Genomic DNA, 25266 nt, shown 5'->3' on the forward strand with positions numbered 1-25266 from the left:
CAACTGCAAATGCTTTGTACGGTACCAGTACTGAGTACGTATGTTTTTATCGCATGCATTTTTATGTCGCTGTGAGTGCCAAGTCCCCATAATATTGAAATCACTGCAATGAAGGCTTTAGTGTGTTAACAGGCCAGAGGGCAGTACTTGAGTAAGCCCCTCCTGTGATATCTAATAGTAATACGCTGATGTTCCACTACAATTAAAATATATAAATTGAGGTCTAAATGCAATGTTCCACTTGTCAGATCTAGCCTAGCTAGGCTATAGGTACTCACACATTCTAGAGAGTAGTTTTGCAGGATACCATAAGCACAGGGAATCTCGCCCTCTATCTGTTTATAATATGAGTTGAATTGTGCTTTTGCATTTTAATGATCAATGTATAAATAGACCACTAGATAGGCTTGAGAAAACATTTCTGCTAAAATTAAACATATTTTTTTAATACACTTGTAGTGAATGTTTTGTTTTTGTTTCAGGTCTTTGTCCTCAGGGAAACCAACAGATGTTGAAGTCCTTTGGGACAAAGATGGGTACGAGGAATACTGTAGCTGTTGATCAGCTGAAATTCAGGAAGGGCAGCTTCCCACGACTTGGAGTTCGTGTGTCAATGCGATGGCACAGGAAACTGTGGAAATGCACAGTTACTGCTGTGTATGGGGGAGAGAATTCTGAAAGCAGTAGCGATGATGGAAACACAAGCACCGCAGACAGCAGTGACGAAGATGATACTTCTGATTATGACGATGATGACAACATTTACCTGGCGAAATTAGGTAAGATTGAGCGCACACAAATGAATACATACAACTGTACTTGTAGTAAAAAGTATGGACAGTATACAGCGTGTGTGTTTATTCAGTGCCTCTAATAACCTCATAACTGTGCTGCAATGTTAGAAGTAGCTTACTCCATACTGCATGAATGCATTTAAGTAGTGCCTGGTATATTAGGTTTTCATGGTGTCAACTCGTATACAGCACAACCTGGTATACCATGTTTTCAAAATAAAGACATGAGCGTGTACTTGTGTAGCCGTAATTCATGTTTATTAGTGTTATGCCTGCAAAAAAAAAAAAAAAAACTTTAATGAACAGATTAGACCTTCTATCAGTATCTTTTCTTTTTCTGTGTCACATCTGCTTGTATTTTGTGTTAGTTACTTTTTCCAATTTCATAATGCCCTTGTTTTGCTGCAAAACTGAAGATCTATGTATGTAGCCAGCAAGGCTGAGTTTAAAAAATGTTGACTTGCTGACCCCATTCGGGTGCCCTATAGTAACAAAAGAGTTTGTAAGCCTATTAGCAAATGCTATTTTTGTGCCTCACTTCCAATGATGTTTTTGTGCAATTGACTGTGGAAAGAGGATGCATGTACCGCTTGACTGATTTTGCATTTAATGCAGATCACCAGTCTATCAGATCTCTGCTGATGGGCAAAAATAAAACTCTTGTTTGTGTACATTTACATAGGGCTATCTGAAAAATGTGTTATTAGAAGGTTAATCTTAATAAAAAAAAATAAATTAAACTTTTAAAAATATATATTAACAGTGAAAAATATATGCACTATGTATATTTTGTTTTCCTCATTTACAGCTGGCATCAAAAAGGACATCAGCTGCATTCCAGAGATACCAAAGCTAGCATTGAACAGTGAAGGAGCACCGTTAGATCCATCCCAGCAGAATGTCAGCTCTGACCAACTTCTCAATGGTGAGTGTTTGTAAAGCCTTAATCTTGTTCAGAAACCCAAGCAGATATGGTTGAATCAATCTTGTTGGAATATCAATCAGTAATTCAGATTAAATTATGCTATTGCTGACATAATAGCAAATAAAAAGAATGACAGCAACTATACACAAGCAAAGAATGTAGCATCCTGGCTACCATATACCAGTATTTTTTTGCAGTTGTCAGGGGTGGGTCAAGGAATTCTGTAAATTGGGGGGTGGGAACCACGCGCACATCTCCAGTTTTTCTCTGTTTATTTTTTGTTATAAAAAAAAAGGGCATCTTAAACCCCATGTGTCCTTGCGCAGATCCACAATGGGTTGTAATCTGGATTACAAAGAAATGATAAAGTCAATCTTTCAATAAATATGATTTTAAAAAAATGTAATATCTATGCACCATATGTATTTTCTTTTTCTTTTTGTTTTCTTCATTTCCAGTTGGCATCACCAAGGACATGTACTGCATTCACGAGACCAATACCAGAATTGAACAACGAAGCACCATCAGATCCATCTCAGCAAAATGTCAGCTCTGACCAACTTCTCACTAGTGAGTGTTTGTAAAGCCTTAATCTTGTTGGGAAACCCAACCAGATATTGCTGCATTAATCTTGTTGGAATATCCATTAGTAGTTGGGATTAAATGATGCTATTGCTGTCTTATACACTTTAATAGCAATTAAAAAGGATGACATAAACTACACACAAGCAAAGAATGTAGTATCCTGGCAACGATGTACCAGTGTTTTTTTTTGCAGTTGTCAGGGGTGGGTCCGGGAACTCTGTGAAGTTGGGGGGGGGGGGGACCACACGCATGTCCTCCAGTTTTTCTATTCATTTCTTTTATTTAAAAAAAAAAGACAAAAATAAAGGGTATCTTACACCTGATGTGCCCCACATGAATCAACCACTGGTTGCAATCTGGATGACATGTTATCCTTCTTGTCATATTGTAACAAATGGCTAACACACAACTGGAGAATGTAGCTTGTCTGGCAATTGTACCTGGACCTTCCAAGCAGAGTGATAATCTATGAGCAATTCTCAAATGAGGATGCATGTACCGTTTGACTGCTTTCGCATTAATGCAGATCACCAGTCTGTCCGATCTCTGCTGATGGGCAAAAAAACCCTCGTTTGTGGACATTTAAATAGGGCTTTCTGAAAATTGTGGTATTAAAAGGTTAATCTTAATATTAAAAAAAAAGATAAATTCATTCTTTAAAAAAATCTGATAGAAACAATGAAATAAACATGGGCTATGTATATTTTGTTTTCCTCATTTACAGTTGGCATCCAAAAAGACATCAGCTGCCTTCCTGAGATACCAGTGCTAGTATTGAACAATGAAGGAGCACCGTCAGATTCACCCCAGCAGAATGTCAGCTCTGACTAACTTCTCACTGGTGAGTGTTAGCACAGCCTTAACCTTGTTGGGAAACCCAACTAGATATTGCTGAATCAATCTTGTTGGAATATCAATTAGTAATCCGGATTAAATGATGCTATTGTTGCCATATAATAGCAAATAAACAGAATAACATCAACTATACACAAGCATAGAATGTAGCATCCTGCTACCATGTACCAGTATTTTTTGCAGTTGTCAGGGGTGGGTCCAGGAATTCTGCAAATTGGGGGGGGGGGGGGACCACACGCACATCCTCCAGTTTTTCTGTTAATTTTTTTTTTTGTTTTAAAAAGGGCATCTTAAACCCCATGTGTCCCCGCGTGGATACACCATGGGTTGTAATCTGGATGACATTTTGTCTTTTGAAAGAAATGATAAAGTCAATCTTTCAATAAATATGATTTTAAAAAATGTAATATCTATGCACCGTTTGTATTTTTTTTTTCTTTTTGTTTTCTTCATTTCCAGTTGGCACCACCAAGGAGTGGACTGCATTCACGAGATACAAATACCAGAATTGAACAACGAAGCACCATCAGACCCATCCCAGCAAAATGTCAGCTCTGACCAACTTCTCACTGGTGAGTATTTGTAAAGCCTTAATCTTGTTGGAAAACCCAACCAGATATTGCTGCATTAATCTTCTTGGAATATCCATTAGTAATTACAATTAAATGATGCTATTGCTGTCTTATACACTTTAATAGCAATTAAAAAGGATGACATAAACTACACACAAGCAAAGAATGTAGCATCCTGGCTACCATGTACCAGTGTTTTTTGCAGTTGTCAGGGGTGGGTCCAGGAATTCTGTGAAAGTTGGGGGGGGGGGGGACATGCATGTCCTCCAGTTTTTCTATTCATTTCTTTTGTTTAAAAAAAAAAGACAAAAATAAAGGGTATCTTACACCCGATGTGCCCCACATGAATTAACCACTTGTTGCAATCTGGATGACATGTTATCCTTCTTGTCATATTGTAACAAATGGCTAACACACAACTGGAGAATGTAGCTTGTCTGCCAATTGTACCTGGACCTTCCAAGCAGAGTGATAATCTATGAGCAATTCTCAAATGAGGATGCGTGTACCGTTTGACTGCTTTCGCATTAATGCAGATCACCAGTCTGTCCGATCTCTGCTGATGGGCAAAAAAACTCTTGTTTGTGGACATTTCCAAAGGGCTATCTGAAAACTGTGCTATTAAAAGGTTAATCTTAGTCAAAGAAATTATAAAGTCAATCTTTCAATAAATATGATGGAAACAAATTAAATGTTTGTGCACCATGTGTATTTGTTTTTCTTTTTGTTTTCTTCATTTCCAGTTGGCATCACCAAGGACATGGACTGCATTCAAGAGATACCAATGCTAGTATTGAACAATGAAGCACTGTCAGATCCATCCCGCAGAATGTCAGCTCTGAACAACTTCTCACTGGTGAGTGTTTGTAAAGCACTTAATCTAATTGGGAAACCCAGCCAGATATTGCTGACTCAATCTTGTTGGATTAAGCATTAGTAACCCGGATTAAATGATGCTATTGCTGTCATATAATAACAAATAAAAAGAATGACATCAACTATACACAAGCATAGAATGTAGCATCCTGGCTAATATGTACCATTATTTTTTTTTTTTTTGCAGTTGTCAGGGATGGGTCCAGGAATTCTGTACAGTGTGTGTGTGTGTGGGGGGGGGGAACCACATGCACGTCCTCCAGTTTTTTCTGTTGATTTTTTGTTTAAAAAAACAAAACGATAAGGGCATCTTACACCCCATATGTCCACACATGGATCCACCACGAGTTGTAATCTGGATGACATCTTGTCCTTTCAAAGAAATGATAAATTCAGTCTTTAAATAAACATGATAATACAAATGTAATATTTATGCACCATGTGTATCTTGTTTTTCTTTTTGTTTTCTTCATTTCCAGTTGGCATCACCAAGGACATGGACTGCATTCAAGAGATACCAATACACACTTTGTCCCAGAATTGAACAATGAAGCACCATCAGATCCATCCCAGCAAGATGTCAGCTCTGACCAACTTCTCACTAATTATTGCTTGCCTATGGTGCCTACAGTTGTTTGTGAATGCAAAAGCAATTTAGTCTATGTATTCTAATTTTTGATAATTTATCACTCCGCACTATCTCCCCACCACAATTCGCCATGTTATGATTTGTCTATTCTATAGCTATTAAATATTCTATGATATCATAATAAGCTTTGATATTTCTTTAACAATAATTGTCATATTTTTTCATGTGAAAGATGTACATGTAACAGCTTTATTCCTCCTTCTAAATGTGATTTGATTTCTGTAGGACCGTTGCGTAGATATTACTGTTATATCGAAATGAAAGTACAATCACAAACATGCACATAATAACAACTCAGATCATACAATGTACTTTTTTTAGCCCTAAGACCCGAGTTATTAGAGATTCACTAATATTAGGAGGAAGTTGGCCTTCTGCTTTAAGCCATTTCCATCTGATGAATGTTTCAGAATGTTTTTCAATATAAACTGTATTGTGTACAATTTTCTCATGTTAAAATCGGTTTAACCGTTGATTTAGATCAATATCTATTTAACCAAAGACATTTTGATTTGTACATTTAAAAATGTTCGAGGAAATGTAACCATTGTATTAAAGGACATGTTCATTATCAATGAATTTAAATCAATATTTATTTTACCACAGACATCTTGATCATTCTGTAAATTCAAAAATTTTTAATGAAATTTTACCATTGTATTTAAGGACATGTTCATTCCTTTTCTTTTCTTTTTGGATGTGAGATATGGATTGATTTTGAAATGAATATTGCTGCATTTTAATGCAGCCTTGTCTCAAGACTCACTTTCTTTGTTTTGTCTTGTTTTTCTCTTCTATGTACTGTGATCTCATATCGTGAGGAAATCATAATATTATGCACACTAAAATGTCAGCATATATAATTGGAAGTGAAATGATATTCATAGTACTACTTGAATATCATTTAAGTCTGTAGGACAATACACCTTTTATTATTTGTGTGAACAAGTACAATCCATGTTTGTGTGTGTGGATGTTTCTGCGTAGAAAATTAATTTGCATCTGTTTCTGAGTCCTGAACGTATATATATATATATATTATATATGTATATATAAACAATAATGTTAGACAGACGTGTGGCTATTACTAAATTTATTGCTTGTTATTTCTGATGAGCAAGCTGATAATTGAGTTTTACCCAACTGAATGATCATGAATTATGTCTGCCATGCATGTGAGCTGTGAAAGAAAATCTTTATTCATGGGTTAAAATGTACAGTATTCATCATGGCAGCTTAGAAAGAATGAAAGTTAGGTCATTGCAGTCATGATTGCGGCATGAATTACCACAAAGAATAGCAAGGCTTGGATGTGTGATTTTGGTTTTTGTTTACAGTATTGGAGAGTGGGAGAGAGGGTTAAAGCGTTGCAAGGGAAAGAGAAGAGGTGGAGGAGAGCAATGAGAAGATGAAATGAGAGGAAAAAGAAGAGGCAGGCTGCAATGAAAAAGCAATAATTTCATAAGCCCCACCTCTCACACTACATGTATAACCACTTTTTGCGTGATACAAATTAGATACAAACTGATCAAAGATAATGTGTCCTAAACATGGAGTGGGTTTTTTTATTGTTTGTTTGTCTGTTTGTTTGTTTGTGTGTTTTTTTACATCAAAGGAACTCTCGTCTGACGCCTGAAGCGTAATTCATGTCAAAAAAACAGAACAAAACAAAACAAACAAAAAATCTGCAGAGGAATCTCCCCCTCCCCTACCATTGTTTCATCATGCATGCCAAAACTAGACCTTGGACATATTTGTACTACATCTTATGAAATTATGACACAGAATAGTTGCATTCACACAAAAATATGCACGAAATCACTCGTTTACAGATAAATACCACGTAACCACGCATATCGCATAGACTCGCGTGTTATAAGAATAGGATACGTCGGTTCGGAGATCGCACTTTCGGTACGCGCGTTCACCAAACTGACGTATCACCCCGATACGTCAGTTCGGATGACCGCGCGTACTGAGAGTGCGATCTCCGAACCGTCGTATACCTGTTTTTCGACTCTTCCTGTGCGGAGGCCTTTCTTTTTGTGAACGTAGCACTAGTTTTATTCATACATTATTTTAAACACACACATTATACGAATCGTCTGGAATTTGCCTTTCTTTTCATATAAAAAGATCGGGAATAAAAGCAAGAAATTTCTTTACACTAGACTTCAAAGGACCCCCAAACTTCAAACGCGTTTTTCTCGAAAACGTGTTCTCGCACACCGCTGACAGATACGACGGTTCGGATGGTCGCCGACGATATGAGAGCCACCACCTTGTGTGTTTCATGTCTTTTATTTTATCTTCTTTTTTTTCCTATTAAAAGCAATGATGGCAACGAGATGTGCGAAGTGTCATTACTCGATTACACTCTTTCCATTTCCTTACTTTTAAAGACTACGTAGAGGCCCTCATGATCGAAACTTTCCAGCTGGTTTCGGGAAAACAGAAAACTTTGAGACACTATGCCAGAGTTGAAATTTCAACTAACTATGTCCTCCAGGTTCATTCAAACAAACAGACGTGATGCCATCCAGCAGTATTGACGTTTTGCTATAGAGAAATAACGAGTCTTAACTAGAAAATACCAAGTGTTTAAGATTTGTGCAAATGCTTACAGTAAAGACCACGTGACTCTCTTAATGAGATTTGTGGTAAAGTAGGAGACTGATGCCACAGAAAGGAATGCTGTTATGGAGAGAAATACAAAGGATGGTACAACGTACGTGTATCGCCTTGTGTTAGTATTAGGCTCATCTTAGGTAGCTAATCAACAAAGGAATGATATCAAGAAAGACACTGGAATTTAAATCATAATATTTGATGTACAACTTAAATGTAAAAATTACTATTCATGGATTTCAGATTTGAATCTAATGTCATGTGTGTAGAATGTCTCTCCTCTCTCTCTCTCTCTCTATGCATCGATGTCAGTGTAGGCCTTGCAGCTTTATACATGTAGAACCAGTTGTGACACTTTTGTCCTGGAGAAATCATTATTTAAAGAAAAGTAATCATTGCGGACTGTATTTTGATATTAATTAGAAGTATATTGAGGAATGCAAGATCAGTAATGCAACGTGCCAGATATGATGGCATTGAAATGAAATTTCACAAAATAAAAATTTGCCTTGTTCAACTTTTGTTACCGATTGTGAATGATAACACCTATGAAATTGTGGTACTGGACTGCTTTGATACAGTATGCAACACTAAACAAAACTAGAATTATTCCTTTTTATTGTATTGTAGAATAATCAAAAGTAAAAAAAAAAAAAATCTGTTAGGGACAAAATCATCAGCTTCCATACTAAAGAGGAATACCTTCACTTATTCGTGTTTTTTCTTTTATTCTTATTTTTTTAGTTAAAATGAAGTAATATGATTTCTTGATCATAATTATATTCTCAATGTTTATTTTGCATCTGTCATAACGTGTATAAGTTCTAATATAGACGAAAAGTTGAAACGGATTATCAGAAAATATGTAGAAAATAGTTATTTTGTATGTATCTTAAATTACTAAACAAGTCTATTGCAACACATAGCCTTTTGCAGGTCGTGAAAATGATGTTCGATGCTGACAACCGGCCGACTCCATTCATAGACAACTTACCCGCCAAGAAAAATGGTATAACCTCATGAAACGGCACCCAGAGCTGTCGGAGAGGATGCCTCAGCAACTGGGCAAAGGCGGGCTGTGGTAGCCACGGAGAAGCTGAAGAGTGGTACGACGAGCTGTCTATGTATCTTCGAGAGGACGGAGAAGCTTCAGTCCTTCATCATCCAAGTCTTATCTTCAATTGCAATGTGTCCGGCTTCCCCTGTATTGGGAGGGGGGGGGGGGGCAAAGGTTATCGCACTGACTGACAGAGAGGTGCCAAGACGGACTCTAGCCCCAGATTGATGACAAATCACAAATCACAGTTCTTGTCAGTATTTCCGCTGCAGGAGGTTTCATCCCCTGACGATGGTCTTCGCGGGACAACGATTCAGTGAGGAACCAGTAAAAGGAGGGCCGGCTTATGCGTACCTTGGCTGGTCATGAAATGGATGGATGGATTCTGGAGTACTTTGTGAATACGTAGCTGATTGTTTCCATCCATTTTGGTACCAGCAGGGGATGCAGAGGCCAAACGTCTTTCTAGTGGACAGACATGTGAGCCACCTATGAAGTTGGGGAATTCTGCAAAGACAATTCAATTCTGATTTCTCCCAAGAGGAGACCACCTTAATTGATGTCAACATTGGTCCGAAGGAGTCTAATCATATCTCCACCACTCTCTACACTAAATCCACAGATACCTATCATTACATTCAGTCAACACCCACTAAGTTGCATTTTTTAACTTACATCAATCATCAACTAATGTATAATAATCAGATGTTATATAAATTTACTGTCTGTCCACCAGGGTTGCATCTCTCTTTGCGGATTTTTCTGAAGCACTTTGTGGCCTTGGAGAAGAAATGCCTCATGATGGCAGCCAAAGTTGACCCCTACATTCAACACGAGCACCACTTGCCCACGCTGTAAAGAAGGAGAAATACCAAACTAGAGTGCATGGGCTGAAAGAGAACATCTCGGAGGTTCTAGAACAGAACTCCTACATTGGGCTGCTGTACCCAGGTACAGAGCCACCATTACAGGCATAATCCTGGACACCGTAGACATAAAGAAAGAGCTGAAGGAAGTGGTAAGCATGCAGCCACGGACAAATCAATGTGTCATTATATTTCTTTTTAGTATTTCCTGATTTACAAAAATCCTTTAAAAAGTGGAAAAGGAAGTTCTTATGTACAGTTTCCAAGATAAAGTGTGCTGCTAACTATAGGTATGTCAGTAATGTTGAATCTTGAAATGTGACCTTGACCTCAAGATGGCAGCCAAAGTCGATCCCAGTGTTCAGCGTGAACACCACTTTGCCCAGGCTGTAAAGAAGGAGTAACACCAAGCCAAGGGTGCAGGAGCTGAAAGGAGACATCTCAGATCTTCTAGAGCAGCACTCGTTTATTGGACTGTTATACCACAACCGCGCCAAGCATAATCCTGGACAATATGCAAGAAAAGAAGAGCTGAAGAAAACGGAAGGCATTCCGTTTTCATTCATTTCTTTATTTTAAAACGTGGTTTAAAGATAAGCATTTCTTTGTTGTAACTCACATATGCTTTTGTGTCCCCAGGATAAAGAAATATCCAAGCTCTCAGAGCTACCTGTAGGCACTGGTCCAGTTTCCCAGCGACTGGAGCAAGTTTTGCAAAGCTTGAAAGTGTGCAGGCAAGCTTATTATGGTGGAGCATTTGTTGGGAATCATGTCCACACCAGTCTCCAAGCGAGTGTTGAGTAAACTGAATATGTGAAAATTCCAACTAAACTCTCTTCTATCAGGAAACAAGACACATGCATTTATTACTATAGAATTTAACACATTCAGAGGACTTTTTAAAGAACAGTCATTGACTACACAGTCAAATTACAAAATAACTTTCATTATTCAGGCTTTAAAGATGAAATCAAGATGCACTACTGAAGTTGCATAACATATTATCTACAAATGTTTTGTTTCTTCAGTAGCCACAGAATGTTGATGCCATGATTGCATGCATGTCTGGAAGAAGTAGTTGAGTCAATACTCCAGGATGGAGAACTAAAGACAGGGGTAGGAGGGATTGCTGGGAAATACAACCAGCTATTTCACTTATGCATGTGTACAAATAGGACATGATATGCTTTAGGGAAGACATCTAACAAAAAGGAATTTATCTTCAAACAGACTAATGCTATCGGCTCTACATTGGAATGAGAATACCAACCGCTCCCAAGCTACAAGAAAGGATGGAACACCCATTTTCGGTGTCACGCTGCGAAAGACCAAGGAAGGCCGTCACAGTGCAGAGGGCCGTCACATCCTGCACCTTTTTGTAGATATTGATTTTCATATTATTTTTCGATTAAATGGATTCTTATTATATTGTTAAAGTTTTTAGTTTCTCGTTTAATGTATTACAAAAATGGGACATTTTGTTCTGGAGTTTGACCAGCCTTCTGCTGGTAGAGGAGAATAAAGATATTATGATAATATCGAGAGTCACCCCTTGTGTCACCCCTTGTTTCATGTCTTCCATTTATCTTTTTTTTTTCATATTAAAAAAAATGATGACAAAGAGATGTGCGGAGTGCCATTCCTTGATTTCCCTCTTTCCATTTGCTTACTTATAAAGACTATGACGTAGAGGCCCTTATGATGGAGACTCTACAGCTGGTGGTGAGAAAACAGAAACTTCGAGACACAATGCCAGAGTTGAAATCTCAACCACCGATAGCCTGCAGGTTCATTCAAACAAACATACATGATGCCATCCAGCAGCATTGTCATTTTGCTGCAGAAAAGGGTTGCATCTCTATTTGGGTTTTTTTTTTTTTTTTTTTTTTTTTTTTTTTTTTTTTTTTTTGTTGAAGCACTTTGTGGCCTTCGAGAAGAGATGCCACCTGCTTGACGTCAAGATTGCGGCAAAAGTGGACCCCAGTGTTCAACATAAACACCATTTTGCCCAGGCTGTAAAGAAGGAGAAACAGCATGCCAGGGTACAGGAGCTGAAAGAGAACATCTCAGAGCCTTTAGAGCAGCATTCCTACATCTGGCTGCTGTACCCAGGCTGTGAGGAAGGAGAAAACACCAAGCCAAGGGTGCAGGAAATGATAGGAGACATCTCAGATCTTCTAGAACAGCACTCGTTTATTGGACTGTTATGCTAAGGATCACAACCGTCCAGTATAATCTTGGACAATATGAAAGAAAAGAAGAGCTGCAGGAAATGGTACGCATGCACCAAACGGCAAATCTGTGTCTCATTATATTTCTTGTTAGTATCTCCCGATTTACAAAATATCTTATAAAAACTGGAAATGGAGTTCTTTTGCACAGTTTCCAAGGTAAAGAGTATACTATAGCTATTAATAATGTTGAATCTTGAATTGTTGAAGGCACCTTTTTTTTTCCAATACTCTCTGCATACTACTAATAATATTACTACTTCTAATCTACATACCGTATGCGTTCATCCAAGTAAGGGTATGCATATAAAATGTATTACAATTGTATAATGAAATGACGATGCGATGAGTTTAAAAAGACTGTATGGGCGGGTTTAATCGTTGTTATGGTAATGTGGGGGCTCGTAGCCTAGGTATGGATAGGAAGTGCGGGCGCGCTCAGCGCTGGGCACCTACTACAGTAAGTAAGCCCTATAAGGGGCGGACGCGCTCAGCGCTTCCTAGTCACGGGCGAGCGTGTACGTTCGCTGGTAATAGAACGTGTGCCCATCCTAGTAGGCGTGGGGCCTCGGAGTTGGTGACAGGGCGGACGTAGCGGACGGACGTGTGCTAAGAAGGTTGCATCTCGATCATTCTCTCCTCACCTAGTGGCCTAGTGTGTAGGCCTATAGGTGTTAGGAGTCTCGATATAGCCTACGCTGTGTATTGCTCCTTCAATACTACAGTAAGTACGCCACATCCACTTCGTGTATCCAAGGATCTGGATCGTACGGTAAAAAATTTCTTCACGAATGCGCGATTTAGTGATGTCGATTCTGCGAAAATGAGGCGTGATGTGCTGGTGTGTAATGTGATTCTGACTGAAATGGCCGTGACCGAATAATATAGAATACATAAGCTAATAAACGAATCCAGTGAGTAACTGGAGGACGACGGTTACGTTTAGTATTTGCTTTTGACTGGAAACTGCCCTGTCAAAGATGAAGAATTTGCCAATTGGTCATGAGCCAGCTTCGGAATCACTTCACCAGTGAAGAAAATGACAGTCCTTAGGCAGGCTTACCATGGACGATCCTTCGTTGCAAATTATGTAAACAGATGACTCAAGGTACGTATTTTATTAAAAAAAACACCATAAAGATATTCTTAAAGTACACAATTGAAATCAATACACCGGGTTGATTTCTCTTTATGATTCGCTTTCAGGACGAGAATATCAAGAATCTCACCAATAAGCCAATGCAACTGTTGCAGTAGTCGGTGATGCTTGTCCAGACCTCGGAGAGGAAGCTACTGGGTTGGCAATTACCTACCAAGAGCTGCTTGATACATGCTACAGCCGTGCATAGTGAGATAGATCAACTGGGCAATAATTTCACTCAGATGTTACATTATGAAAAACACGCACACACACACACACACACACACAAATATATCTATCTATATATATATATATATATATATATATATATATGTAACCAATGAAGAATTGGTAGATTAGTGTATTAGTACGAAAACGGGTGAAAATTTGTCAAATATTGAAAGTTCCGTGACAGATTACATAATCGATCGATTGTTTTAGCAATCGATCATGAATCGATCAGTTTCAGGGAAACTAACGATTATGGATTGTTTTGTTAGAAATTTTAGAGGGGTAATAATTGTTGGATATGCGATTATGTTCAGTAATAATCTTTCATACAGTTATTGCTTCGTTATCTAATCATTTCTGTATGATGAGGAGGGTTAATAAGCGTTAGTATTTGAGGAAAAGGTCAGTAAGTAAAAGGCGTAACTGTTTCGAAAATATAGCGGTCAGAGAATAAGAAGAGGTCGAATTTGTAACGAAACAGCTGAATGGGCCCGGATACAGGCCAAACAGCTGGGTGGGCCCGGGTACGGGCCAAAGTGTGGATGATTAGCGTTGTTGAGTGTTGATAAAGCGTTGATTGAAGTGGACACTACTGCCTGGACCATTTCCTTTGAAGTCTACTGCAGTATAACATAAGTATCGGTGAGTAGTGCAATGCAATTACGGTGCTGCTTAAATAATATGCGAGTGAACTGGTGGTATCTGCGTTGCATGAGCTGCACTGGTATTGGTATCTGCGTTTGGATGAGCTGCACTGGTACTGGTATCTTCGTTGGATGAATTATGACTGGTAGTATTCTGGTAGTAAGTAAGTACCAATAATGGGAATAGACTGGTAGTAAGTAACCCAGCAATATGGTACATTTCAACGCCGTTCTCCACGCCTGGTTGTATATTTCAACCAAACGGACCCCAGCCTAGCTCGGACCATCCTGACCCTTCTCCAGCTAGTTGCCGGGGGCCGGATGGCACACAGCGTATAACAACATATACACTAGCGACAGAAGGAGAGAAGGCTACAATATATATTATATATATATATACATATATAAAGTAGCTAATAGTGATTAAGTCCTGCAATGAACACAGTATTGACAGATGATTTGGCATAGCATTGTCAATGGCAAGTGGAAAATGTTATTTCTCGTAAATATTTTTATGTATAAAAAAAAACAAAACCACAAACAAGCAAACTACATGTACATATAGATTCTATATGAAATAAGTGCATAATGTACGGTCATACTTATCTTGCATATCGACGCACTGGCCTTCACAGAGGAGAACATCCGTGCATACATGTAGTGTTTCAGAAGCAGCTTCCCTGAAGAGATTGATGAGTGTCACCCCGAAGATGCACCTGCTTGAGGAACACACCAATCCCATTCCTGAGGTATTGGAAGGCCGACCTTGTCATGACGGGAGAGCACGGTGGTGAGGCTCTTCGTGCAGCCAGCAACAACTTCTGCAGGGATCTGAGAGCATATAATGATGACCTCAAGGTTCTGGAACTGGTTGTCAAGCTGTAGTGGATCAAGAGCAATCCACAAACATTCAGAATTCACTGAATCGATAGTACGAATTGAACAGACGTATACAATGTACCTGTGACAAGGACCGGTGTGCCAGTGTGTTGATAAATTTGGAGCAAGATTGCTCGAAATGAGATGTAAGAACATTAATGTCACCTGATGTAAGATACAAGCTACACTCCTGAAGTATGCTGTTCAGGACTGTACCAAATTTGTTGTTGTTGTTGTTGCTGTTGTTGTTGTTACTGTTAGTGTTTTATTACCTGTTGTAAACGATGAGGTACTGGTAACAAAGTAGGGGCCTACAAGGTAGTGAAAATGAGCAAAGATTTAGTGTTTGCTCATACAATGGACAACTCTTTTAGATTATCAGCCAATAATAATTTCGTATAGGTATAGCCAAAGCTTGTTTCAGGATTCCAGAAAACGACAAAAAAAAAAAAATGGAACTATTAAGGTGATTAATACCACAGCTCCATCAGCTTAGACTCTAATGCAAAAGAATTGAACCAGGGTTTGATAGAAGGTTCTGTTTGTGTATGGTCTTGTTTCAGATCAATGGTGTAACTTTTAAAATGAATATGTATTGAACTGTACAAAAAAAAGAAAGATATAAAGTCGTATTGCCTTTTGCTTTGGTGGTTTGAAAGGGCACCAAAAGTGCTACCTCCCATAGCATAACAAACTTCTGTGGTCAATCCTTCTCCTCACCAGGCAGCCATAAGTGGTCATAAAATGCCATATTTTCACATATTTCACATATTTTTTCACAAATTTCACATGCCTTTAGGGTAATCAGTATTAACAAAACTTTTCTAAATTCAAATCTTACTATTGATCTTGTAATAGAAGAGGAGTCATACAAAATACTCATCACCACTGGGATACAACAACGCCTCATATATATCTACATGGGATACTCACTTGAAAATGGTGTTTCGGAAGTGACATTTTCCGTTAACACTTTAAGGTCTTACATAATCAATATTTTAAACTAGTTAATTCTCCCAGAGGATATTAAATGTGTATGCAATACGTGGTCAGGGATGTGTAGTTTAACATATAGCAGTATTGAGATGTTACCCTGCTTGGGAGGAAAATATGGGAAAATACGTTTTTGTTAACATTTTTCCATTAACTTTTTGTCACGTCCGAAACATATCTCAGATGAAGATAATCAATACAAGAAAACATGATTTTATATTTTTCACAACCTCTATATGTTCTTACCTCCACATGAGACTGTAAAATTGGGGAAAACATTTCATTTCAAATAAGAATTTTCTTTCAATTTTTTGTTTTCCGTTAACACATGTCACGTCCGAAACAGTATGTCACGTCCGAAACATGAACACAATAATTTTCAAGTCAGGTTCTCTACTAACAGACGTAGAAGGTTAGTGGATGTTTGCCTGACTTTCATTCAAACACACTGGTCAAATACATGAAAGCTTCAGGCCAATCTTGGTATGTTTGTGCATTCTGTAGGGATTAATGTAAATAGTGTTTCGGACGTGACATGTAAACAACTATTACAGATAATGGACTGGAGAAAGTCGTATATTTTGACTCTTTAATTTTCCCTGTATTATTACTATTTTACAGGTTACAAAATAATCCACACTTACCATGATTACATGGCATCTACACTTGCCATGAGACAAAACTATGCCTAATATTAACATTGGATGGGGATAATTGGGTAAAGTTCGTTGACCCATCCATGTAGGGACAAGGGGAAAAGACTCAAAAAGTATATTATCTTTAGAAAATAACTCATATATTGTTTGTCACTCAAAATGTTTTCTTCAGACATACATGACGTATTGCTATTTTGAAAAGAAAAACGATCCTGTATACCTTTTAAAGAACAATATTGTTTCGGATGTCAGTGTTAGCATGGATATGCTTTGGATTCAAGGCAAATTTTTACTATTTGACTGTCTTTTTTAATTCAGTTCCAGTAAATTTCCCATTCACAAAAACTATCAAGAACATTTTCACTTGAACATAATCCATTGTTTTCTCGTTTACTTTTAGCCTCTACTCTTTAAGAACATCTAGTACCTGTGTATTGAGCATTTGCAAATGTGGTTGTGTGTACACACATGTGCTCATAATTTATGCCATTCACATGCCCTTCTACAGTACCAATGCTGCTTAGCAACAGTGACTTGTGTGCTTCAGCCACATGATCTCAGTCACTGTCATGCTGATATCCTGTATATGGTGAGTTTAAACTTGAAAGAATCAGTTTTACTCTCTTTCATTACTATTTTGTTACATCAAATTTTGAATGAATTTATATAGACTAGAGCATACAGAGTGCTGTGGCAAAATAGACCTACATTTAAATACGTTTTTTCTGTCTTGGAATATGATCTAGGATCTCATACTGGTTTCATCAAAACTTCAGTCCCATCAATAGACAATTTTGCTAGGAATGACAGAAGTAAAGCATTGTGTCACTACACTTTGACAGCAATAGAATTCCTCTCTAAATGTAAGTTGTTGTTTTTTAGATATATAAATACATTTTTGGGGAAGATATGTGTCAAAAAAACATTCATCACTTTTAAAGGGAATGTGGTATAGTAATATACAGAAATATAAATATAGACTTACAAAGGTGGGGCCTACCATCCATCAATAATGATAGATCTACTCAAAACTAGGTACCGTAGGTGCTGAGTTAGCTTCAAAATAAAATTGTGATTTGCTAGGAAATGAAAATGAACAGATCGATGTCAGACTGTATTCACATCATGAGATTATTAGATAACTAGGATGCATGTGTTTATCTCCGAGTATGTTGCACATTTGTACTGTCACGACTACAATGAAAGGTGTTCATGAATAGTCAATGTGATCACCAAGCACAAAGCAAGTAAATAACCGAATGCAAAGCTTTGGGAATAAATAGCTTTACTTGTATACTTCATACGAAAACAATGAAAATTGTGGTGTACATTACAATGAAAGTACTGGATGAAGGTACAATGGATGAACACGTCAATATGATAACACCTTACGCAAAAGAAAGGAGAGAGAAAGGAAATAATACTTTTTTTTTCACTGGGTTGTTTTCTATAGTGTACGGCAACGCTCGACTTGCTGCTTGTCAGTCTGACAAATGGTGAAGAAGAAACAAGAAAAAAAAAAGGAGACTTAATATTGTAAAGCTGGGTGATTTCAAAACGAATTCTCAGCAACAGTCCAGATCAACTCTGTGGAGGAAAAGAGTAAACCAAAATGATCCACGGAAATATGCAGAACTGATGCTCAGAAAGGATAAAGTTAGAAGGACACAGACATTTTACAAGCAGGAAGTTGACAAAAGCCGTGAGGGTCGCTTCAAAATGAAAGAAACCGTGAAAAAGTAAAGATCAGGCAGAGACTCTGTAGAGCAAGAAAGATAAGCAGTCAGAAAAGAGACAGGAGCTATCTGGATCAGAAAGAAACTCACGAAAAGAATACGTGAGAGAATACATGAGAAAGAGGCGAGAAACGATGTCAAGACAGAAAAAAAAAATGGCACTTCAAGTCCACGACAGAGAGAGAAAACACATCAATCAATAAGAAATACCAACCATGATTGTACCTGGAAACTCAACAAATACAGGTGTAAGTTATGTAAGTCATACACCCCAGTCTTCTGCTGCTTCAAGCATAAAGAAAACAAAGCGCAAGGGAAAGACAGTGTCTGGAACCTTACCCAAAGACCCTAACCAATATGCAGATGTGATGGAGTATCTGATCGACAATGCCACACCAAAGAGGAAGACCATCCTAAGGGAGCGTGGCTTCACAAAAGATGACAGGAGACGACGAAAACTGTATGAAGGCCTAGAAAGTGAGACAGCAACAGTGAATTCTTCTACCATTCGTCAGCGTGGCAGCAAGCCAGCTCTCATCATTCGAAATACCATGAACCAAGTGATGGCAAACATTATCAGGAAAAAATACTCAACCTGGAACTTTGCTTCAAAGAGACTTCGAATCCACTGGCGCAAGAAACAAAAGCTTTCCTCTACTAAAGTTCATACATCACAAGTTCCAATGAGACTGAGACGCTCTGATGCTGTATCACCAAACATGCAAGAGAAGGTGGCAAACTTCTACACATCACAAGAAGTAACTCAGACAAGACCAGATAGGAAGTTTGAGAAAGATAGGAAATCAACGTATCTCATGATGATGACGTTCAGAAGAGCATACACACTGTGGAAACAGCAGAATCCCAAAACCACACTTTCCTTCACTTCTTTCTACAGATTGCGTCCACGCAATGTCAAACTCATCACAAAGGCCAAACATCTGTCTTGCCTCTGTGTGTACTGTCTGGACATTAATGAGAAACTCAAAACCATCAACAAGATTTGCTCAGTCACAATGCAGAAGGGGGAAACCACCATGGTAAACTGTAGGCTCAGGGATGAATATGATTTTGTTGACATGCTTCTCTGTGAGAAGTCAGCTGACTGCAGATTTCATCAAGCTGACTGCATCAGTGGTAAGTGTATGGAGTGTGTTGATCTTAAAAGAACCATGACAGAATTCTATGTGGACTTCATTGAGGCATCTTGGCAGGACACACTTGCATGGAATAAATGGGAGAGCAAAAGTGTAACAGTGACAAGACACAACAATGGCAAATCCGAAGATGTTGAAACAACAAGAAAGGTTCTGGTACAGAAATCTGGAACAGCAAGTGAGCTAGTCCAAGACCTCATCTCTGATGCTGTACATTCAGTTTCCCAGTCATCCTTTCCTGCCCACATCTTCAGGTCAAGCCGGCAAAATTTCCAAGTGAAAAGAGTTCTCAAAGATGCTGTAAATAATCAAAGTATCCCAGGTCTGCTACTCATTGTTCAAGATTTCGGACGCAACTATGCTGTAAAATTCCAAGAAGAGATCAAATCAGCACACTGGGTTAAAAAAGAAGTCACAATCCATCCCATGGTGACATACTATATGGATCCTAAACCCATTTATTCACAAGGGAGTCCCTAGTGATGTTGTCTGATGACCTGACACATGCATGACCACAACATTGTGGCAGAGTTCCACAGAGTTGCTATCTCTCATTTGAGAAATGTCAGAGGTTTGAACAATGAACTTGAAGTACAAGTCAATGATGGGTGTACTGCACAGTCCAAAAAAAAAAACAACAACAACAACAACAACAACAACAACAAAAACATCCGCATTCAGAGATGTCAGCTCCTCTGTTGATGAGTTTGGATTTCCAGTTCAGCGAGACTTTTATGACTCTGAGCATGGCAAGGGCGAGTCAGATGGTGAAACAAGTGTTGTTAAAGGAACAGTGGAAAGAGCTGTCTTGAGTAGGCAAGTCGTGATTGACTCTGCAGCGTCAATGTACAAATACTGCATGGCAAACTTGTCAATAGATGAGGTCAAAAGTTCCTATGCTTCCAAGCGTTAGTTCTTTCTGGTGGAAAGTGAATGAAAAGCTCAGAGCACAACGTGCCCCAATAGTTCAGACAGTACCAAACCCGAGAAAAATCCATAGCGTTCGTGCCATCAGAGCCATGAGGACTGGGACTCATGCTTCTGTGTCTCCTGCCTACGAATGGAATATGATGACTGCCAGAACACGAGTTACATGGGTCCGTCAGTGAAAGTTGCCTTGAAGGAGAAAAAACGAGCAAAAGTGTGTACTTTACAATGACAAAGATGCACTCTACGTGAATGATATTGTAAGCTACGTTGCTGTTTGAAAAAAAAAATGTGTTAAATCTTAATTGGATAAAGTTTACTGAAAGACTGTAGGGGAATAGCAATATCACACTACTTATGCAAACAAAACAATGAACACTCACAGGTACCCATGATACACGCGGTGTTCCATTATAACATGTACATAATATTTAGAATGTTTACACAGATTCTGAAAAGCCTTCAAATCACCCAGTAATATTGAAACTGAATTATTCTTATTCTGCATTTCCAATTAAACATGAAACCTGAACACCCCATCGAAACTAGTGGATTGAGGAAGCAGAAGTCAAAACAGGAGACACCAAAGAGCTCTGTCCAGATGGCAGAAAAAAAAAAACAGTTGAGAAATCGCCTGATAACTCAGATGAAAGACGTACATGTATCCTTTCCATGAAGCACAAAGCCGTAGACACAGGCTTCATAATCACTTCTTGGTTGCTAAAACTTTACCTTTGAAATTTCTCTGAAAACCAATATTCCTTAATTATGATCCATAACAGATGAAAGATACATGAAGATGTATCTGAAGCATCTAGCTCATCAGCTCCACACTTTTCCAACATAGGGCATGGGTCATGGGTCGCCGTAATCTATGATAAGTGCTTTCCCAGGAGTTGTCAAGGGTGTCTCTGGAGAAAATCTCACAATCTCCTTCATGCAACCCACCGGCTCGTCAAACTTCTTTGTTTGGTCGCAAAACAAAATGACAGATGTCATCCCACAGAAAGAAGTTCTCTGTCCAATTGAAGATTATCCACATCCCATATCGCAGCGACATTTTGGATTCAACAAGCGCATCTTCAACAGAATCCAGACATTAATGAACCGCATTATGGACACTTAGAAGCTCGAGGCTGCTTCTAGCCATACGGTAACTGTTTGGCAATTACACAGATTTTCAGATTATTATTTATTTATTTATTTTTTTTTTTGTTCATCCTCTGGCAGAAAAATTTAACATAAGTACCATGAATACTGAACTGATCATCACAGTGTAAACACACTTGTTCCATTATGTTGCTTTATTCTACAGAGAGTAGAATATTAAAGGGATTATCCTAAATTCAAGTACAATAACTTAAACTATAGACATTGAAATTGTTTTACGCAACAATACTGTTCATACTGTTTCCTACAGAAAACACAAGAAGAGCACAGCTACAGCATTTCATTTATAAAACAAATAATTTGTATGCATTGCTGACAGTGGAGAACAGTAAGAATTGTTTCCAGTATTAAAAGGTTCCATAATATTTTGAGACCAATGCTAAATCTTTGTCACAGGTCTACAGGATGTCAATGCTACTTGCACTTAGTTGTGTATTGAATTTGCATTATATACACATGCATTGTACATGTTTCAGAGTTAAATGGACATTAATGTTCATAAACTACTAATTCAGTTAATCTTTATTGCAGAATCATATGTGTACACTGTAAAAAAAAAAATTGTTCAGTTTCTAAACACCTATAAACTAAACACTTTTCTGTGACAGATTTAAAACACTGCTACGCGTTTTGAACATGTTTAGGAGCTAAACATATACTGCTTATTTTCATCACACCCTAGGTGTTTATCACACACACATGTTTATGTTTTAAACGGTTCTGATGTTTAAAAACTAAACACCTGCTCTGTTTATAGCCTAAACACCAAACGTTTACACTATAATCACTCACAGTGTTGAAATACTGAACACGGCACAGTCACATAATCACTCACAATGTATAAGATCTAAACACTGAACCAAAAAATACACACGACGCACTCTTTATGATGTAAACACTGCGACATGTTTATTCGCTGTGACAGATTAAAAACACTGCGACATGTTTATTTGACATTTTAGTGTTTATTTTCAGAACACATGTCTGATTTTTTGATCGATCATAAAATTGCATACACTAAACATGTGACATGTTTACGTATTAAACATGGCAGTTTCTCAGTGTTTATATGAGACGATATTTTTACACATCATACATTCATAAATGCTAATTTCTACGTACGTGTTTACATGAGACATGTTACTCATCATACATGTTAATTTCCATGTATTTATTAATGTAAAGTAGATTGTTTCCATTTTTGCATGGAATAAGATAAACGCATAACATTATGTAGAATTTACCCAGTATGTACCAAATCATCAGCACACTTACATCGTATAATACCAGGGAAGACCTGGGTTAGCTCGGCGAGGGTGCGAAGCGACCGAGCGGGGGTAGGGTGTGTATATGGGAGGGGGATACCCCCTCCCACGGTAGGGCCTTTTTGTACAAACAGAAGGCCCCATGTCACAATGGAAATTGACAAAAGTTGCCAAAAATTGACAAAATTGACAAAGATTGCGCAACATTATGCAAAGTTGACATGCAAGTTTAGGCAACTTTGCATTTGCTTGCGCAACTTTGCGCCATTTCCGGCAATTTTGCGCCCATTTCTGGCAATTTTCCGCAACTTCCGGCAATTTTGCGCAACCTTGCACCATTTCCGGCAATTTTGCGCAACCTTGCGCCATTTCAGGCAATTTTGCGCAACCTTGCGCCATTTCCGGCAATTTTGCGCAACCCTTGCGCCATTTCCGGCAATTTTGCGCCCATTTCTGGCAATTTTCCGCAACTTCCGGCAATTTTGTGCCCATTTCTGACAATTTTCCGCAACTTCCGGCAATTTTGCGCAACTTTGCGCCATGTCCAGCAATTTTACGCAACTTCGCGCCATTTTCCGGCATTTCTGTGCAATTTTGCGCCATTTCGGGCAATTTTGCGCAACTTTGCACCATTTCAGGCAATTTTGTACAACTTTGCGCCATTTTAGGCAATTTTGCCCAACTTTGCGCCATTTCCAGCAATTTTGTGCAACTTCGCACATTTTCAGGAAACTTTGGAAAAGTTTGCACAATTTAAGGGAACTTTGCACAATATCAAACATTTTTTAGCAATTTTTAGCACCTGCACACAATACAATGCCACTTTGAGCAGGTTTTCAAAATATATTGACTTTTGGTGCCTGCTCTCTTTCATTCGTCTCAAAATCTTATCTTGTATATGATTTCAAATATCAGGACTTTATAATAATACTATTGCATCTTTCCTGTGGTCATGCACTTCTGCCAAACAATCACATAGTTGAACATCATCTTTGAAACTCTGTATTCATACATGTACTTCAGTCACAGAGTATGAGGACACCAAGAATGGTGCAATGTCAGATGTGCATGTATATAAAAGATTTCTTTATTAATTTTTTAATCCTCTAGCCCTCTATAATATTTTGTTCATATCTAAAGGGATCATGGAGAAAATATTAACATTCATGTGGTTCCAAAATCTCCATATATGCAATACGGTAAAGTGGGGGATGATGCTGTGGAACGGATCACCCACCTTTTAAATTCTTTGGGAGATAATTACATGGAACTCTAGCATTAACTAATTAAATATACTATCGCAAATCTAACGATGACATGCAATGCCTGGAGTATTTTATGTGGTACTAGTGAACAAAATAAAAAGACCTGCTTGCAAAAATATTTTGTAATGGAAGAAACAATTTATTATACTTAAAAATGTGATACATGTGATATGACTGCTGGATTTTGTTTACTACCCTTCCTCTAACTGTATTGAACAGTTCGTCGGCATTGTCTCTTAATGACATAAACCAGTTTTGGCAAAATTGATCATGAAGTATAGTAGGGGGGGGGGTCAGGAAAAAGCATTTATCATAGTGAGATATAACTTCCATAATTACACACATTAAGATTTTTGTGGCACTGAAAATGGAGAATTAAATATTGCTGACTTAGAAGGAACTTTTGTCCTGTGGCCATTTTCACCATTAACACTTGTGTAATAAAACACTCGCCATGAGTCCCTTAAACTATGTGCTTCCTTTAACTTAATCATGGTTAAGAGATTCCCTTAACCCTATGTCCACTGGGGGGGGGGGGTCAAATTGACCCCCCCCCCCCCCGTACAAAATTTTCTGCTGCCGCGCGACCGCCGCTGATCGCGTGATAATTTTTGGTGACTTTTTTTTTTCTTTTGAAATAAATTTTGCGAAAATCCGACCACCGGTCGCGAGGTCACGTGACATTTCGTAAGTGCATGTCTGCCCAAAATTTGGCAAAAACCTGCTTTTCCCATACGTTTGTGTGCAAAGCAGCATATTTCATAAATTGCTCTAAAACACAGCTTTTTCAATCTTCTAGGCCATTTAAAAGATGTTATGTGACTTCACATCAACTAATTTTAGATTAGAAAACAAAAAAAAATCTTAAAAACAAAGAAATACATAAGAAATAAAAACAATAGAATACATAAGAAATTCGGAAAACAATACAATACAAAGAAAATGTTTTGAAATTTGAAAATATTACCATATAATCTTGTTGACAATGCTTCTGGGATACTTTCTGCAAAGAATTAGAATCCAATTATAATCTTTGAAGGAAATATTGATATATTTGTGAATTTTATGAAATTTGATGCACCTCATTTGCATAAATTATAATAATTAAAAAAATTAAGAACTTTTGCGAAAAAAAATAATGCAGCGACGTTCTTTACACGTGTC

The 25266-nt window shown here is 38.0% G+C and overlaps 1 pseudogene; it reads left to right on the top strand.

Moving 5' to 3' along the window:
* Positions 1 to 568: 568 nt before the first annotated feature.
* On the top strand, positions 569 to 5225 carry LOC140240102 (uncharacterized; annotated as a pseudogene).
* The last annotated feature ends 20041 nt before the right edge of the window (positions 5226 to 25266 follow it).

Source organism: Diadema setosum, chromosome 16, assembly GCF_964275005.1.
Source record: "Diadema setosum chromosome 16, eeDiaSeto1, whole genome shotgun sequence".
NCBI lineage: Eukaryota > Metazoa > Echinodermata > Echinoidea > Diadematoida > Diadematidae > Diadema > Diadema setosum.